This window comes from Muntiacus reevesi, chromosome 2 (assembly GCF_963930625.1).
Source record: "Muntiacus reevesi chromosome 2, mMunRee1.1, whole genome shotgun sequence".
Classification (NCBI taxonomy): Eukaryota; Metazoa; Chordata; class Mammalia; order Artiodactyla; family Cervidae; genus Muntiacus; species Muntiacus reevesi.
In genome coordinates this window covers 178287945-178307790 of record NC_089250.1, presented here as the reverse complement: position 1 = coordinate 178307790, position 19846 = coordinate 178287945, and positions in this window count along the sequence as shown.

Sequence of the window (19846 nt, the reverse complement as noted above, 5' to 3'; positions counted from 1 at the left end):
GTGCTCCCGGGACTTGCCCACGCATCACAGTCTTTTAGCAGCCTGGCCACCCCTTATCCAAACTCTCCAGCCTCCATCCAGGGACCAGTTTCCAAAAATACACATTGGCTCCAGCGCGTGTCTGAAGGGCAGGGCAGCTGGGAGTTGGGGACTGGGTTGGTGCTACATAAGAGTCAGCTGACTGCACTTCGATGGAAAATTTTATCCAAATTCCTGGAGTTGCAGCAAGGACCCACTCCAAACACTGAGGCCCATAGATGGGGGGAAAACGGTGGGACCAGACATCTGGTCTCCCAGGGTCTCGCTGTAACCTCTGTGGATCCCAGAGCAAGGGAGCCGGCTCTTTCCCATTGTGAAGGCTGATCTGATCTGTGTGCAGGACCATAAAACCTAATGCGTGAGTCACGGGGAAGACATTTTAATAAAAGCCACTACACACCATTTTTCAAGACAGGCTTGTCTGATGAATAGCTTGGAGGAGCCTAATAAAGTTATAGGTGGATGGAAATTAGGCCTTTCATGGGTCCAGGAGTAGTTGAGGATGGTTTGTGCTGCTTTTTTATGAGACGGGGATAGAATGCCCCTCCTTCTTCATTTTTTCAATTCCAGCCAGCAGGAAATGTTCAAACAGACCTAGAATATTCCATTGCATGTGTGCATGCTAAGTCACTTTAGCCATGTTCGACTCTTTGCGACCCTATGGACTGTAACTCCCCAAACCACCACCCCCACCACCACCCCACCCCCTGCCCCAGGCTCCTCTGTCCATGGGATTTCCCAGGCAAGAATACTGGAGTGGGTTGCCATTGTTGTCTACCTTCAAAACACTTTCAGGTGCAACCTGGATCCCAGCTGGGCTTTCTGTACACAGCCCAGGCCCCGAAGGCCACCCTCCTCCTCCTTCTCCACTTCTCATTCTTCCCCAGAAAGCAGGCCAGCCTGTGGGTGGTGTTTGCAAATATCCTGGCTGGTGGATATTTGCACCTACAGCCCCTGGAGTCATTGCACATGCAGACTATCACCCCACCTGCCCCACTCCCAAGCATCCGGGCAGCCTCTGGAGGAAGGTGTGTGAGTGCAGAGGCAGAGGCAAAGCCCAGGGCTGTGGAGCCAGAAACCGGCACAACCAGAATCAAGACCTCCCTGGCATTCCCGGGGCTAAGAATCCACCTGCCAGTGCAGGGACACTGGTTAGGTCTCCGACTGGGCAGCTAAGATCCCCGCGTGCCAGGGAGCAGCTGAGCCCGTGAGCCACGCCCATTGCACTCACCTTCTAGGGCCGGGAGGTGCGGCTACCGTGAGCCACGCCCACTGCACTCACCTTCTAGGGCCGGGAGGTGCGGCTACCCTGAGCCACGCCCACTGCACTCACCTTCTAGGGCCGGGAGGTGCGGCTACCGTGAGCCACGCCCACTGCACTCACCTTCTAGGGCCGGGAGGTGCGGCTACCCTGAGCCGCGCCCACTGCACTCACGCTCTAGGGCTGGGAGGTGCGGCTACCCTGAGCCTAGAGCCCGTGCTCTGCAACAAGAGATGCCGCTGAAACGGGAAACCGCGCACCGCGACGAAGAGGAGCCCCCGCTCCCGCACCCCGAGAAAGCCCGCGGGCAGTGACCAAGATCCAGTTCAGCCAAAAGTAAATATATAGATGCAATAAAAACTGGATTAAAAAACAACCTTGCCCTTTAAGCTCTCCTTGCCCCCACGGCATCACTGCTGGCCTGGGAGTAAGTTTCCGATGACCATTCAAAGCCTCTGCTATTTTACTTTTCCGACGAGGACTTGACACAGCCTCTGTGGTTTGGGGGGCATCACAGCTGCTTGCTGTCTTCTGTAGACCCATCATTTTGGTCCACTCAGGCGGCTGTAACAAACTCCCAGAGACCGGAGGCTTAGAAACAATGTGAGTTCATTCCTCACAGTTCCGAGGCCGGGCAGTCCAAGATCAAGGCAGGTTTGGTGTCTGGTGAGGAACTGCTTCCTGGGTCACAGATGGCCGTCTCACGTGGGTGCAGGGGTGAGGGAGCTTCCGGGATCTCTTTATTTTTGATTAATTATTTTCTTTTTGACTGTGCCACACAGCATGCGGGATCTTAGTTCCCTGACCAGGGATCGAACCCATGCCCCCTGCAGTGGACTCTCGGAATCTTAACCACTGGGCCGCCAGAGAAGCCTCCCTGGGGTCTCTGTTAAAAGAACACCAGTCCACTCATGAGGGCTCCACCCCTATGATTTAAACAGCTCCCAAAGGCCCCACCTTCGAATACCATCATATTGAGGGTTAGGATTTCAACATATGAATTTGGTAGGGAGACACATTTAGTCCACAGCACCCCTAAAGCACTTTGTGTAAATTAGGTTGAAGGAAAGTGGAGTGTTTTCTTTTTTGCGGGGGGGAGGGGGTGCTCACCACGTGGCAGGCAGGGATGGGACCTCCTGCCCTGGACCACCAGGGAAGCCCCCGAGACGTTTCTTAAAATGACCCAAAGGTAGCAGCGCACAGCTTTTCAGAACACAGACGTGAACAGGGCTTCAGTTCCCCAAAGAAGAAGCTTTCAAAGCTCCTTCTTTGACAATGACATCAAGGTGGGCAGGTCAGAGTCCATCAAAGCCCTCAGTGGAGAAGTCTCAGCATTTCATCTTTATTTCTCAAGTTCATCTGATGGTCATCACTTGGTCGGAAACTTCTGGGTCGGGGGATGGGAGAAGGAGTTAGGCGTGGAGCTCATGGCCGAGGGTGGGAGGAGGAGGTGATGTGGACGCAGATGCCCAGCGCCCTGGACAAAGGGCAGCCAGGAGGGGCCCTGGGGAAGAGCGGAGGAGAGATACTAACCCCCCACGAGGGGGGTGGCGGGTACGTGTGTTGGGGAGGGGCAACTCATCAAAGTGGAAAAAGTGGAAGTGGAATGTTTCTACACTAGTAGAGAACTTCTGATTATTTAGATGTGACCTTGGAGCCATCGATGGAGAGGCAGTCTGCCACGCAAGTGACTGGTGTAGACAAAACTGCAAGGAGAGGCTCATAAGTTGCTTCGTCTAAGGTGGTGTTTTCAAATACTGTTGAGAACTCTGCAGCCAAGGGATCAGGCCAGCCAGGGGGGCAGGCTGGTGATTGAACAGCAGAGCCACCCGCCTGCCCAGTGATAGACGTTGACAAAATCCCAATGCGGCTGCCTGTGCGTGTCTGTGTTCAGTCGTGTCCGCCTCCTTGCGACCCCATAGACTGGGGTCTACCCTTCTCCTTCGTGCAAGGGATTCTCCAGGCAAGAATACTGGAGTGGGTTGCCATTTCCTCCTCCAGGAGATCTTCCTGACCCAGGGATCGAACCCATGCCTTCTGCATTGGCAGGCAGACGCTTTACCGCTGAGCCACTGGGGAGACTTATGAGACCCTGACTTCACTGGCCTGGGGAAGAGCCTGGGCGTTGGTAGTCTTTAAATCTCCCAGGATGATTTCTCTGGCGAAGCAGAACGAGGCTGGTCTGGAAACCAGGACAGCTGTGTTCTACCTCCTGCTCTGCCCTGGCCTCGCCGGGGGACAGCTGGTGTCCTTTCTGAGCCCCTGTTCCCCTATTTTTCCCCACATGGAGACAGAACTACATGCACTGGGATCGATTCTACATCTCTGGGGATGCCGATGCAGGCACCACCACCACCACCCCCCACTCCCCACCCCGGCTAGCAGGGATGGGCATTTGAAACCTTCCGGGGGGAGAACTACAGGAGGCCAGGATTTCTTTCACTTTTCCTCCACCTGGAGACACACCACTCAGGATTCCTACTGCACCCTGCTCCCACTGCCTGAGTCTAGCATCCCTGCCACGTCACAGCTCACTGCCCTCCGGACACAGGGCTGAGACCTCCTCAGGGCTCCAGGCTTTAAGAGCCATCCTAGCGCTGGAGGAAGGGGGAGATGGGTTCCTGGGCTTTGACCTCCTTTCCACAGCTGCCTGGGCAGGCAGGGGTGCCTGGGGAGCTTGTGATCCAGGGCAATAAGCCTTTGGTCTGCACCCCTGTTTCTCCAGCTTGTGGGTTCCAGCTGCCCTCCCAGGGCCTGGAAAACCAAAGCCAGTGACCCCCCTCTGGGGGCAGGGTTTGGTTGCCATGGAGACCTTTTTGCCTCACAGGCCGCTGATGCCTGAGTTCTGCCCCTTGCATCTTCCCAGGATGGGGCTGGCTGTGCTGGGCACAGTTCCACACTCAGATGTGGTCCCTGCCAGGAACATGGGAGTGGGAGGGGGGCAAGGCTGCAGCCAGAGATGCTGGCCAGTCCCCGCCATGGATACCTGGGGGTCACTGCCCTGAGCACTTTCAATGACCCAGCATTGAACCCGGCTGGTGATCGCCCAGGTGAGATGTGGTCCTGGCAGTTGTTAGAACAGCTATGCGGGTCAGCGGTGGGGCTTCCCTGGTGACTCAGATGGTAAAGAATCCACCTCCCAGTGCGGGAGACCCGGGTTCAACCCCTGGGTGGGGAAGATCCCCTGGAGAAGGAAGTGGCAACCCACTCCAGTAGTCTCGCCTGGAGAATCCCTTGGACAGAGGAATCTGGTCCACGGGGTCGCAAAGAGTCGGACGTGACTGAGCAACTAAGCACGCACGCACGTGGGTCAGTGGTGGGTGGGTTTGACCCACTTCTGAGCCCTCTGTCTACACTCCTGCCCCTCTGGCCCCAGTGGGCAGGGGACCACATCTCACTCATATTTCTTGCACCCTTGGCATTGGTAAGGGATGCAGACTGGAACTGTGTTACAACCTTCCCACACCTCCAGGGGGAAGTCCCAGGTCCTTGGGAGCTTCGTCAGAGCATCCAGAAAACCTCAATTTCATATCTGACGTGGCCACCAGGCAGCCAGCTCCCACACCCCCACGGGCCTCTGTCTTCTGGAAAACTAGAAATCGGCTTTTTTTTTTTTTTAACTTGTGCCGACAGCCCGAGAATCCTGTGATTTATACGATTAATATGAGGAGCAACATCATTATTCTGTTAATATATTATTCATTTCACCAGTGATCTATCCTCCCCGCACCCAGCTCTGAGAGCCAATTTTCCCTCCCCGCTATTTTAATAGACCCGCATTCTAAATGGCGAGAACAGTACATTAAACATGTATAAGATGTAATCTCATTTGGAATGCGCCCTTCCAGTGGATCCGTCTCATAAGCATACAGACAACAATGTTGCCTGGTCTTGTTGGGGCCCGCACGGGTGGGCAGCTGAGAACAAAGTCAGGTTCTAATTAAGGAATATGTTAAAACTTCCGATTTGGGCTTTAGGCTCATTGACAGGAGGTGGTGGGGGGGATGGATCAGCCCCATCCCCAGCCACTGAGACTGCAGGGGACCCCCACCGCCCCCACCCCCGCCAACTCTCAATCTGTCCCCTCCCCCACCCTTGCCATCCACGCCCCTAAGGATGTGACATTTTGGGGAAGGAGGAAGGAGGGGCTCCTCTTTAAGGAAGTCAGACCCTCATCTTTCACTTAATTACAAAGCACTTGGAATGGCTGTGGCCTTCCTGATGAGTACCATTCCTTCTCTCCTTAGAAACAAAAAATAGCCCAAGTGTTAGTCACTCAGCCCTGTTCGACTCTTTTGCGACCCCATGGACGTCGCCCACCAGTCTCCTCTGTCCGAGGAATTCTCCAGAAAGTACAGGTGTGTGGCCAGGAAGCTGAGACCTCAGAAAGACATGGGCTTTGCAGGCGACGCCGTGGTAAAGAATTCTCTTGCTGATGCAGGAGATGTGGGTTCCATCCATGGATCAGGAAAATCCTCTGGAGTAGGAAATGGCAACCCACTCCAGTATTCTTGCCTGGAGAATCCCATGGACAGAGAAGCCTGGCGGGCTACAGTCCATGGAGTCGCAAAGAGTCGGACACGACTGAGCAACTGACCATGCACACACGCGCAGAGATGCAAGCTGGAGGCACGCGCCCAGCGCCATCCTGCCCCGTCTGTGGCTCGGTCACCATGCACTCTCCTCCGCTGGGACTCTGGCCCAGCACACGGGCCGGGAGAGCTCAGCTCTCCCCTTCTGATGCCAGCTCCCACTGCCCCCTGCCCGGAGCCTGCACCCGGAAGCAGTCCTGGGTGGTGGCCATGAGTCGTACGACCACATCAGCAAGTGATTTGGAAATGGTTTCTCCATCCCCCTCCCGCGAGTGTGCTTCTGAGAGACTGGGTTCCCTGTGCACCCTGACGGTTCCCAGTGCCTGGGTCATGCTGTGGGGACCAGTCCACCTGCTTCCTGAAAGCACTTCTCTGCTCCCTTCCAGGCTCGAATCTCCCCAGCACCCCGTCTTCCAAGTACCCCCTCCTCTGTCTGCTGTGCCCCCTGGAAGGAGCACCTTGGGGCACAGACTAGCTGTAAGGACATTCTGGCCCCAGTGCCCAGGCCAGGGGCCCATCACGGAGCATCAAATGGACAAGGGGGGCCACCCCCCAGTGGGCAACACAGACGCATTGACAAGACCATTTGTCCTCAGTGGGGTGTTGGTGCCCCAAAGGGCTAAAATCAGTTCTGGGAGGAAGGCGCAAAAAATATTACAATGTTAACATTACAAGATTACAAAATATGACAGTCTCAGCTATTACAGTGATCTGTGTCCATCTAAAGCTCAGTGCTACCCGCCACCTGACAAAATCATAGTTCTTAGTATTTAGTTTCACGGGGAAGGAGATGATTAGTTAAAAAGGGGCCTAAAAGGTCTCCTTTGCGACCGTGATAAAGGGAAATAGGTTGAGCAATGCTGGGCTTGATGGCAGGGTGCCTGGTACCAGTTCATCATCTCTGTCCATTCCGAGGCACCAGTGGTACTTACCTGAATTTGGAGAACAGTGGGGGCTGGACCAGGTGGGTTGTCTGTCACTGAGGAAAGGAAGGGGCTTGCCGATCCCAGCCCTCTGGCACTGGAAGGGGGAGGGTCCCTCAGCTCCAGGAGCCTGCCCAGCTCTGGGGCTGAAGAGCTATGAGTACCCGATGGACATGCCCTGGCTTTATTCATCCCTCGATCGAAGGTCTCAGCCCCGGGCCAGGAGGGTGGGTGGTGAGAAAGCGCTCCTCCTCCAGCCGTCTCTCCAGTATTCCTTGGTTCTTCTCGTCCCTGAGGCTAGAAGAGTAGCAATAAAGACCAGTCCCAGGAAGCCAGCCTGCAACGCTCAGCTTTCTTTCCTGGTACCCTGAAGGTTTCACCTAACTTCTGGTGGCTCACTCAGCAAACCAGCAGAAAGACCTGGAGGACCTCCCTCCGGCTGAGTGGCTGCAGCCCAAAGCAGGGACACGGCCCCCTGCCCCTTCCCACCTCTGGAGCCAAGGAGCCTGTGGTCAGAGAAGGGGCTGGTGGCCACCCCCTGGCCCCGGGCATCCTGCATCTCTCTGGGGCACCCACAGGCCTGTCCCAGCGGCAGCCGAGCAGCCTGCAGCAGCCTTCCGGCATCAGACGTGGGAGGACCGATGTCACGCTTCCCTAGGGTGGTCGGCCACCAGGCCTGTGCTCAGTGGCTGGGTGGCTCACCGCCGTGACAGCTCTGTCATCACCAAGCAATCGGCTCAAAGCCCAGCCGTCCCTTCTGTGAGTTTGTGGCCTTTGGCAGGGGGCCTCGGTAAAGACCTGAGAGGACGGAGGCCCAGGAGGAGCAGGGCCCACCGCCCTCACCTCCAGCTCACCCGTGGACTCGGGTGTCTGCAGGCGGCGGGTCCTCCCTGGGGTGGAGTCTGCCCTGTTTCCAGAAAGGGTGAGGTTCTGAACCAGGGGTGGAGGGTACACAGGGCATGGTGGCGAGGTCAGCATGTGATCACCTGGGGCCCTGGCAGAGCGCCTGCCGTAAGGCCGGCAGCTCACTCACCAACACAGTGCGTGTGCCCAGGCAGGTGTGGGGGTTGGGATGCTCTCTGCTGGGCCCAGGCCACGTGGGGGGACCCTGTGTGGATCTGAGCTCCTCTGGAGCTGGCAGGCCCGCTGGACAATGGTGAGAGCCTGGGAGAGGCTGCCTGGCTCCATGTGACCCCACCACGTGACCCTGGGCAGGTCCCCAAACCTCTGTGCACCCTGGGGGAACAACAGATGTGCTGGCTGGCCTCTCAGGTGGAACCCCACAACCCAGAGCCCCCCCAGCCCCAATTCCCCATTGTTGCTAAAAGGCTGCATCTGTGGGAGCAACCCCGGGTTCTGGTCTCTGGGAGTTTGACTTCCTGGGTACAGTAAGTGGCAGATTTGGGCGCTCAGCAGCAGACACCCCTCTGCCCTGTGGTCTGGCTGTGGAAGCCCCCAAGATGGTCCCAGGGCTGCACTGCCGCTCTCACTGTTTCCTCTCTCCTGATTCCCTTTCCTCCCCACCGTGCCCCATCCCCATTCTCCCCGGCCCCTCCCCCTCCCTCCACTTAGCCCCTCCCTTTCCCTCTACCCTCCCCCTCCCTCCACCCGAGTAATGAGAGGCATCCCCTTTCCCGTTGGCAGAGAAGCCCCGAGAGCCCCTCGCATGTCTGGCTGGGCAAAGTGTGGCCCTGATTCATGGTTTCCATGGCAACGGCACTCATGTAACAGCCTTGGCTTGTTGCCAGGGCAGATGACAACCATGACAGCAAGTCAAACCGCGTCCAGCTACGCTCACAGCCGGAGGGGACAGGATGCTGAGTGGGGGCGGCCCTCCTGCCTCTCTCTCTGCCCGGGTCCAGCCTGGAGTGTGTGCCACAGGCGGCCACTCCTCTTGCCTGGACAACCTCAGCCGGGAAGTCACGGTGCAGGAGGGGCCCCGGATGGGGACCAGGGCCCAGGAGCAGGCCAGATGATGCCACTGTCTCGCCGTGCAAGCTTGGGCAGGACTGTGTCCTCTCTGGGCCCTGTCTATGTAGAGAGCTGGGCGGGATCAGTGACCTCTCGGGCTGCGTGTGGGCTGCGGCCGCTCCCTGCGGCCCTGCCAGGCCCTAGGCCCGGGTGACTGGGCTGAGTGGCCTCTCTGTGACACTGCTAGCTCCAGTGGGCGGGGGCTGCCCCTCTTCATTTTTCTGGCCCAGCCCTGTGTCCCTACAGATGCTCATAAGGGCTGCCTTTGGGGTCGCACCAGAGCCCTCAAGTTTGAAATCCCTTTGGGTCCTGCTGCGTCCAACAAGCCCACAGTCCTTAGCTCTGAGTACCGTAGAGGGGGACAGCGGATCGGAGCAGGAAATGAGAGCGACCGCCCCCCTCCCACCTCCCCAAACCACCCCCCACCCCCGTTCCCCACCCGGTGCCTTGCTCTGGACTCTCAAACATACGCTTCTTGAACTGACCTCCCCTTGACATTTCACGGGAGTTGTTTTTCTTTTGCAGATTTCAGCCCTATGGAGGCAGAGTGCACGTTGGCTGTTTTGCTTACCTGTTGCCGCATAAGCAGCCACCCCAAGCTGCACTCCTGTTATCTCTCGGGAGCCGTGGGCCGGCTGGGCTCCGCAGGGCAGCGCTTCTTCTGATCTTACTTCAAGTCTCTCATGTTGTCATCAGACTGTGGCTGGGCTGGAGCCATCCACGTGCAGACCGGCCCCAGGCTAGGCATCTCTCTGCTCCATGTGGCACAAGAGTCTGGCCTCTCTCCACGTCATGCTCCTGGGGAGGGGGACCCGGACTTTCAGGTGGTGGCCCTGAGCTCTCCAAAGCGCAGGATCCAAGAGGGAGGAAGCAGAAAAGGGGGCAGGCCAGACCTGGAATCGGCACACAGCTGCCATCCCACCACGGGAAGGACCCCCGGAGGGCGTGAACACTGGGGGGCATGGTTCATCCAGGCCATCCAGGACACTGCACAGCGCCCAAGCCGTGGATGAGAGAGCTGGGTGCAGATGGTTACGTGACTTCACCCCTGAGTCAGTCACTGGTGTCCTTGGGGGAAAGGAAGAGACCCAGATGCACATGGGTGTGTACATATGTGTGCACACACATGCACACATACACACAAGTAAAGCCATGTGAAGGCAGAAGTCAAGGTGAGGTGTCCAAAGTGAGTTTCCTGTGGAGCGGGTGTTCCCATCCTGATTGCTCAGCCTCCCAACCCAAGAATCTGCTGCATCTTCTTCACAGCGAATTTCAAGGGGCCCTGTGGCAGCTGTTCTCTGCAACTTTTTTTTTTTTACATTTCTTTATTGGAATATAATTGGCAACTTTTTTAAAAAGAATTTTTCCCCCCACTGTGGGTCATTTTTAAAGTCTTTATTGAATTTGTTACAATACTGCTTCTGTTTTTTTGTGTGTGTTTTGCTTTTTGGCCAGGAGGCAGGTGAGATCTTAGCTTCCCGACCAAGGAAGGAATACACACCGCCTGTGTTGGAAGGCAAAGTTTCAACCACTGGACCGCCAGGGAAGCAGCATTTTGAAGAAAGAAAGGGCAAAGTTGGGGGCGAGGGTGGAACAGCCATCGGGAAGGATGCTGGGCATGCCGCTTTGGGTCTCTGCTGCCTCTTGCTCTCCTGGGACTGCGCTGTTTGTTCACAGAGAGCCCAGGTTGCTGCTGCTGCAGCTGCTGCCCTTGTAACCTCTTCTGTCACCTGTTCTGACCCCCTGCAGGGGAGAGCAGGGCCCCAGCTTCCCCCTACAGTCAGTCACCTAAAGGTACCTGGTGATGCACCTGGTGGAGGGGGGGGGCACTTAAGTCCCCCTGGGGCCAACTTAGTCTAAAGGAGAGGAGAGTTGGGATGAAGCTGGGGGATAAATTCTCCTTTCCTCCTTTGGAGATGTCGTTCTGAGGCTTGGCTTTCTTGCTGTAAACCTACTGGGAGACATCCCTGGGGCCTTTCTTGCAATGGGTGAGGCAGTGGTCGGCCCAGAAGCGTATCATTATGTGATGTCTCCTGCATCCTGTCTCCTCTGCCCAACCTCACTCTCACCGCCCTGGGACTGTACCTTCCAGTAACCTGTTAGCACTGAAGTCTTGCCTCAGGTTCTATTTTCTAGAAAACCTGGGCTAGGACAGCCCTGGAGCCTCAGGTAGCCCATTGAGGATGGAATATGATTTTGAAAATGCTTGCTGAGCACTGACCTGCAGGAGGTGAACGCTCAGTAACGGTCACTCTTGTGACTCAAAATAAATACTTGAAAAGCTTCACCCCATACCTTTCCAGGAAACCTCCTCTGGGGGAATCGCAAGAATCCTTCATTACCTGAGTAAATGCAGAAACTCTCATCTGTAGAATCCACAAGGCCAAGCTCCAATTTGATTTAGATCCCTATTTTCAGGCTTAAGGAATTTATATTTCATAGAGTCAGGTGATAATCCCTAACATATATCAAGCACCTGTCAAGTGGCAGAAACTGTGCCTCGTACTTTAGATGGGTTATTTCATTTTATCCTCTCAGTAGCCTTGTGAAGAAGGTACGATTATTACATCCATTGAAAAAAAGGAGATGCCAAAACAGGTCCAGGGACATCGAGCGCTCGTCTAACAACACACAGCTGATGCGAAGTGGAGCTTGGACTTGTCCAGTCTGAGTCCAGAGCCCTTGTTCTTCACCAGAACCGAGAGAGACTTCCCCTGCTCTGCTTGGCAAGAAGTGTTTGTTTTCAGAAAGGACAAATACTTGGTCTTGTCTCTTTGACTAAAACGTCTTCCTTTTGAGGTAGTGGGTGCTTCATCACTAGGAGCATCTAAGCAGTAAGTTGCAAGGGCTGTGTTACCCTGGGCATGGAGAGATGTTCGGGTGACCGATCCAGGAAGTAGACCGCCTTTTAAACTTTCAAACATCTCTTTCTGTGATGGGCTGTCCTGCTGTCTCCACGGCTTTCCCAGGAGGACAGGTTCATTTTCTGGCACCTGGTTTATCTGGAAGGGCTCTCTGTTCCTCCAACCTGGGTACCATTCCCACTCCACACCCCACGCCCCCAGCGCACCCCTCCTTCTCCAGGCTCAGTCAGGATGGGGCAGGGCAGCGAAGGCTGATGCTGGGTCAGGCAGGCTGGCTGTGGGGTGGAAGAGCCAAGGAGCTCAGTTCCCTGGCAGCATAAGAAGACCCTCCCTCCTAACCCAAGTTGGGGCAGGGACCCTGATTCAGAAGAGGAAGCCCAACAGAGGACTGGCCCATGTGGGCTCCATCTTTAAAAATAATAAATTAATCTGGCTGTACCAGGTCTCAGTTGCGGCACGTGGGAGCTTCAGCTGTGGCACATGAACTCTTAGTTTCGGCATGTGGGATCTAGTTCCCTGACCAGGGATCAAACCCGGGCCGCCTTTGGCATTGGGAGCACGAACAGCCACTGGACCACCAGGGAAGTCCCCACGTGTGCTCTTGAAGAGAAGAGCATTCCTGGACCAGCTGTGGGCTTGGCCCTGCTGCCGGTACCTGGGAGGACCCCTCCTCTGTCCTCGGCCCATGTTTAGAACATCAGGGACTGAGGACGAGGGTCTCCAGGTGTTCCAGCCCACCCGCTGCACTTGGAGAAGGCTCTGGACCCACAAACCTTTGCAGGACCGGGGGCCCCTCCTGTCTGCTGGACGACGAAGTGTCCCAGCCCCGCCCCGGTCCCCGGTCCCCACAATGGCTTCCCATTTGCAAGCTCCTGCCTCACTTGTCCTGGGGGACCTCACCCCTGGTCAGCCCCCCAGTAGGTCTGGGGTCCTCAGGTGCCCCCCGTAAGGCCTCCTCCTGCTTCTCCTTCGTCTGAAGCCTCTGCTGCTCACAGAGTCATGGGAAGCCCTCCTTTCAGCTGCCTCCTCCAGGCCCCCCATGAGGCACCAAGAAGCTCCCAGATCAGCCCCATCTTCAGTGACTCCCCACTGTCACTGAAAGTCTTCTTTCTCACTCTTGGCTCAGCTGGAAGCAGGCTTTGTGGATGCTCTGCTCCACGTGGTCACGCAGGGACCCAGGCTCCTTCCTTCAGATGTCACATCTTCCCCTAGAGCCCGGGAAGCCGAGGAAGGAGGGAGCGTGGATAAGGGTATGACGGGCCAGGCCTGCCAGGGAGTGTGTATCTCACTGCCCACCCAGCCCATGAACCTGTCTGCAGGGGGCCGTGTGGCCAGCTGGGTGTCTGGGAGGCAGGTGCCAGGGCCCTGGACTCCAGACACCGCTGAAGAGTGGGGATTTCTGCATCCAGGGCACAGACCTGCACAGACCCAGGGTCTCCCCTGGAGGGGAGCTGGAGGGAAGAAGCCATCCTTGAAGGAGGAGAAGGAAGACCTTGCCTGATTTCTCACCCGAGGTCCTTGGCCCCCCGAGCCTGTGGCTCAGGTCAGGCCAACTTTCCATGCCCACTGCCTGTTCCAGGGTTGGGACTCCGACACTGGGCCCAGGGCTCGGGGGAGGCACACCTGAGGGGTGGCCCCCCCAGACCCCCTGCTGCAGTTTCCAAATCTCCACCCTGGGCAAGCCCACCTGTCTGCTACCCTCCGACTCCCCCCTCCCCAGCTCCCAGGAGCCCACCCAACATGCCAGAGCCCCTGGAGCCCACCAGCCAGGCTGGAACCCGATCCCTCCCTCCTGGAACAGGAATCAAATCAAGTTCCCGCCCCCCTCCCCTTGGAATCAGTCACATCGGCTCTGGACAGGAGGGAGCCCGGGTCTGTGTGCACAGTGTGGGAGCTGGAAATGAACATTTCTCCCCAAATAATAACATCAACAGCAACCTAATTCAGGCCCAGCCTGGAATGGCTGAGTGCCTTCTGTGCCTCCCTGGGAGGTCTGGAAACTGGGCCGAGCCCTGTAGGCAGAACCAAGCAGCTCCAGGGGCGGGGTTGTGTGTGGGGGGTAAGGACAGACCCCCCAGCCTAGAGCAACGGGGAGCAGGGATGGATGGGGGTGGCTGAGGGAAGGTACCCAGCATGCAGCCCCTCGGAGTGGCCCCCTGCCGCTCACCATGAGAGGATGTGCCAGCCTTGGAGGTGGCACCCCTGCTGGTTGCTGAATCCAGGTGCTGGCGGCTTCGTTCCCTGCTTTGGGGCCAGGGGCAGCTCCTGGGCTTCTCAACCAGCAGTGTTTGCTGAGCCCGGTGGCTGACCCTCCACCATGATCCAGGCTCCCCCCTCCTGTCATCCACCTCCCATGCCCACTTCTGAACTGCGGGGCTACGTGATGTGTGGCATTAACCCAGGCTCAGCTCTCGGCCCCATCTCTTCCCTGCTGTGTCACCCGGAGCCAACCTCTCCACCTCTCTGAGCCTGGATGTCCTCATCCATAAAATGGAGGCAGTAGCAAGTTCCTTGAAAGGCTGTCTTATGGGCTTCATCACTCAGTCATGTCTGACTCTTTGTGACTCCATGGTCTGTAGCCCGTCAGGCTCCTCTGTACATGGGATTCTCCAGGCAAGAATACTGGAGTGGGTAGCCACTTCCTTCTCCAGGGGCTCTTCCCAACCCAGGGATCGAACCCAGGTCTCCCATGTTGCAGGCTGATTCTTTACCAACAGCCACCAGGGAAACCTAAAGGGATACGAAATAACATGCAAAGCAGTGGCGCCCAGAGCACCTCCTGAGCTGGTGGCTCGTGTTGTCATGGCGACGAGGATGCTACAGAAGACAGGGATGGCTCCCAGACCTGCCATGTGCCCCTCCCCCCCACCTCCCGCCTGGCCTTGGATCCTGGGAAATGAAATGAACAGGACCTGCGGCCTCCAGTGTATTCATTTTCAGGAAACCTTTCCCGAGACCCCCCTCATCTTAACTGGGCCTCACCTGGGAAGTGAGAGGTTGGGAGATGCCAGGCTCGGCAGCGTCACGAGGGACATTCAAGCTGGGAGCAGGGCCCCCACAAAGTTGAGGAGCAGGGCCCCCCACAAAGCCCCCAGAGCCGACTCGAGGGCAGCGGGGCCCACAGTCCCTGTGATGAGCTCTCCAGGTCACTGGGCAGCACTGGCCTGGTGACCATGCAGGCGTCTCCCACCCTTCTGCAGCTCTGAGGTTCCATCCACACCTTCAGGACACACTCAGTTTCCACATAGACCCGCCAACTTCATCTTTCTGGGACAGTCCTTAGCGACCTCCCGCCCTCGTGTGATGGAGGAGGAAATCTGGGGATGGGCAGGGACAGGCCCGAGGTCACTCTGAGCTGCAAGTCGTGGCCCTAAAAGGACCCCACGGACGCAGAGGGGCTCTGGCCTTCCCCACGGCCACGGCCGGTCCTCGGAGCCTCCGCCCAGACCCCGCGTCCCCTGCCCTGCCCGCCTCAGTCCCCTCATGCAGCGACTGGTCTGGACCGCTCACACCCTCCACCGGCCTCCGTCACAGCTGGACACAAAGACCAGACGCAGCCACCGGGCCTCCCTGTGGGCACTGGCCTCGATACCCCCCTGGGGCCCTGATCTCGGAATTTAATCTCACGTGACGGGCCCAGAGCGCTCTGGGCCTGGGGTTTATTGAGACAGGGTGGGGGGGGGGGATCTTCTTCTAGATTCCAGAGTGGGTGGCTCAGCCCAGGACACCTGGGACCTCGCCCTGGGTCTGCCCAGACACAGGGTGCCCCCTGGGCCATCCTACCTGCTCCAGGGAGAGAGCCTCTTAACCACTTCCAAGCTGCTTCATCTGTACCATTAGTAAATACACATAATGGAATAGGTACCATTTTGGCCATTTTTAGGCAAACCCCTCAGCGGCACCCTGCTGAGCCCCCCCACCATCCATTCCCGGAGCTTTTTCATCTTGTAAAGGTGACCCTCTGTCCCCTTTAAACACGAACCCCCCATCTGCCCCTCCCCGGCTTCTGGGACCCACCCTGCTACTTTCTGTCTCTATGAATCTGACTCCTTCAAGGACCTCGCATAAGTGGAATCCTACCGTATTTACCTTTCTGTGACCGGCTTATTTCACTGAGTATGAGGTCCTCAAGGTGCCTCTATCTTGCGACAGAATTCCCTTCCCATGTAAGGCTGAGTGATACTCCCTTGGGTGGACAGACCACACCTGATTCATCTGTCCACGGACTCGTGAGTTGCCTCCATGCTTTGGCTACAGTGAACGACGCTGCTGTGAACACGTGTGTGCAATTAACTGTCCAGTTACTCGGGCTATAGATCCAGAAGTAGAAATACTGGGTTGTACGGCGGTTCTGTGTTCATTTTGGAGGCATTCATCCACCTCTTACCTGGACCGCCACTTACGCATCTGCAGGGGGGCAGGAGCCCCATGCAGGAGAAGCCCGGCCTTTCCTCCCGGAGGCATCGAAGTCAGCGTGGCCGGCGGGGGGGGGGGGGGGGTGGAGCTGGCTGAGGCCTGTCTGCCTTCTTGCTGTCTTCAGGCGTTGCTGGCGAAAGCTGACCCTTTGATCTCAGCAGATTTCCAAGGGAAAGAAGAAAGGAGCTCTGATGGGTAGCAACGTGACCCGAAGGCTCCTCGGGAGAAATCTCATGACTGGGGAGGCAGAGAGCCGGAGCGGGGAGCCTCTGCTCCATTCTGAAGAATCCAGATCCTGCAGCTACTGAGAGCCTCCAGGCAGGACAGGGGAAAAATAATACCATTATTCAACAGTGTGGCTTAGTCGGGGCAAGAGCCCGGTTCTGTGCACAGTGAAAAAATGTTGGTGACAACACCGCTTACAGCAGGACACATGAGCAGCACCCAGTAAAATGCATCAAACTGTTTGGACTCAAAAAACGCCTGCTCTCCTTCACCCACGCCCCCGGGGTGGGGTTGGCAAGCACGTCGACTGAAATCCAGCTTTGAAATGTTACCCCAAAAGCCTTGGTGGTGTTTTTGCTGCAGAGAATTGTCACCAACTTGATGGTTTTGGAAGGACTGACGGCAGAAGACCAGGATGGCTTTCCCATGGAGAGAAGGGCTAAAGTGCTGGACCTCGGCAGAGTTTTCAACCCTCTGAATTCCTCTTGCCTTCTCAGTCGCCCTGAATCACACTCGCCTCAGTTTATTAACCACTACTGCGTCGGCATCTCATTCCTTACGGGCTGAATTATGTCCTCTTAAAATTCTCACAGTGAGGTCCTATCACCCCAGTATCTCAGGATGTGACTGTATCTGGAGACAGGAGGAGATTAAGTTAAAACGAGGTCACTGGGGTGGGCTCTAATCCAGATGACTGCTGTCCTTAGAAGAGGAGACGAGGACACAGGCTCACAAAGGGAGGACCACGTGTGGACACAGAGAGAAGACAGCTGTCCACAAGCCAAGGACAGAGGCCTCAGGGGAGACCGACCCTGCTGACACCTTGATCTCAGACTTCCAGCCGCGCGAACATAAATTTCTGTTGTGTAAGCCACTCGGTCTGCGTTTGTGTGTTATGGTGGACCAAGCAAAATAATCCATCACCCGTCATTTAGTCCCTCTAATAGACCAGGGAGGTGGGTGATGTTCAGAATGGGGAGGATGAGGTCAGACTCTTGCCCGAGATGGTCCGGAAGTGCCAGGGGGAGCCAGTGGCTGCTGCCTTCTCCCTGCGGCCTCCAGTGGGGTCCGTTCCATTCCTGAGGTTGTTCCAGGCTGGTGAGGCTGCAGCTGAGTCTGCCTGGGTCTCCCTCCACTTTGACCTGTGGCTAAAGTGCTTCTCCTCCGGCTATCCCCTGAAAGCATCGCCTGTGGTCCTGGTTACCATTTGGGCTGGATTGAAGCCTCCGCCTCCCAGCTCATCCATCGCAGGCAGTGAGATTGATGGCCGGGCAGCCAGGCCAGCGTCCGAGCCAAACGGCCCTGCTCAGGGTAGGGAAGCACCAGCCAGGGAAGGTCCCTGGAGAGTCCGGGACACAGGATGGCGGCCAGCGGCTTGGCTCAAAGGCTGGGCCGGGGCCAGATCAGCTCTGTCTCATCTCAGCAAGTGGGTTTGCACTGTGGGCAGTGACACTATTTTGGCACAGACAGGGCCCATCTGCTGTCCAGACCGAGCCCCCATTGATGAATGCCAGGCCTCTGGCTGCTGGCTGCGAAAACTCCGAGTGCTTTAAAGCCTGACCTTAGGGGATTTCTATTGGTGTAATTTATAGGTCAAGTCAGTTTTAGGACCCCCAGAAATCACTCCAGACCAGCCTCCAGCATCTTCAGCCTGTGACATCCACCTCCCCGGGATCCCCAAACGTTGCTGTCTCTTTTTCCAGAGACTTGAAACTCCATCAATAATCAACACCCCCTGCCCAACCCCCGCACCAGTCACACTGCAGAGAGAGCAGGAAAGTCCCTCCCTTCTTGGGTTGTGTTATTTACTGTGTGTTTTCCTAGTTGTTCCAACCTGTCTGCTTCCTGGAGACAGTGTCATGATTTGTTCTTGTTGTTTGGTTGCTAAATCATGTCAGACTCTTTGCAACCCCATGGACTGCAGCCCTCCAGGCTCCTCTGTCCACGGGACTTCCCAGGCAAGAATACTGGAGTGGGTTGCCATTTCCTTCTCCAGGGGGTCTTCTGACCCAGGGGAATCTTCTGGGGTTTCTTGCCTTGGCAGGTGGATTCTTTATCACTTGGGCCACCTGGGAAGACCAAGTGTCATGATGGACACGATTAATGACGCAGTTTCTTTCCTGGGCTCTGGATGCTGCTGGTAAAGCCAGAGACTTGGTGACCTCCCTCCCCTTGGAGAAGAGAGGGCGCTGTCCAGCTGCCCTGAGAATCCATCAAAGCACATCAGGCTCCACTTCCTCGGTGGAGCTTCTGGAATAGAACACAGTTGCTTACACATTCGTGTTTCAGTCAAGTGCAGGCTGTTCCTTCATCTGTTAATATTGTCTTCAGGTGAAAATGGGCGTGATGAACACCTTTCTCATACTCTCTCTCACACACACACATCAGGCAGGCATTGAGACAGTAGACAATGAAGCGTTCTGGGCATCAGATCTACCCAAGCTTGAACCCTGGGTCCACTACCTACTTGCCATAGGTATAAACTGACTTGAATGCAGCTGACCTGGGAACTACCTTGAGCACAGGGGGGGTTTCTTGGAGGGACAGGTGGCCTGAGGAGCTGGGCTGTTAATGGATGGGAGGCGAGGCATGCTGGACCTCAAGGATCTGCAAAAACCGTGAAGCTGCTTGCAACAGCGTCCATGTGCCTGAGAAAAGTGACATGAGTGAGCAGTCACATACACCTGTTGGAGGCACGCGTCCATGGTGCTCGTCAGGGTCTTGGAGCAGATCTGTCACCCCCAACCCCAGAAAGGCCCAGATTCACTGCTTGAAGCACCTCCCTGGCCACTCAGGACCTGACTCCTTCTCTCCACTCCAGTCACAAAGTATCCCCTGGTTGCCCTGTCTCAGGGACCGGCTCCCCCCATTGCATGGGGCTTCCCAGCACCTGGGACTTTCAACGTTACCCCCAGGACAGTCCCAGGCAAACAGGACAGCGGGTCCCCCCAGCTCCATCCTCTCCTGACTGGCAGCCTTGCTCTCTTGTCGTTGCTGACCACCCACTCCACCCACCCCCAGTGAGGTGCCCCTCATCTGAGCGCCCACGCCCCCTCTTCTCGTCACAACGCCCACCCCGCTGTACTGAAATTGCTCACTTAATCATCTCCCTTCCTGCTGCCTCACTCACTGAAGCATCCCCTGGTCCAGTCACATGATCTGTATGAGCGCAATAACGTGTGTGGTCGGGACAGGAGGGAGCCGATGACTCCATCGTGAGCAAGCCCGCTGCGCAGGGAGGCAGGGAGATTTCGACCCCTCCCTGCCTGGAGACCCGACTTCCAGGGACAGCTCTTGGTTCTGACGTCAGCCAGGCACATCTGACTGACAGCAAGATAAAAAAACATTCTGAATTCAGAAAGCCCTGCAAAGTTCTCAGGAGGGTCTGGGGGGATAGCCCAGAGAGTCGAAGGGGGGAGGTGGGAGAGAAATTCCCCACAGGAGACTCACCCAGCTGGTGGAGAGTGCCAGGGCTCATGGATGGCCATGGGGGTCACCTTTCAGGGAGGGGGGTCCCCTGACCAGCATCTTGGCTGCAGCAGGTGAGGGCGTTGG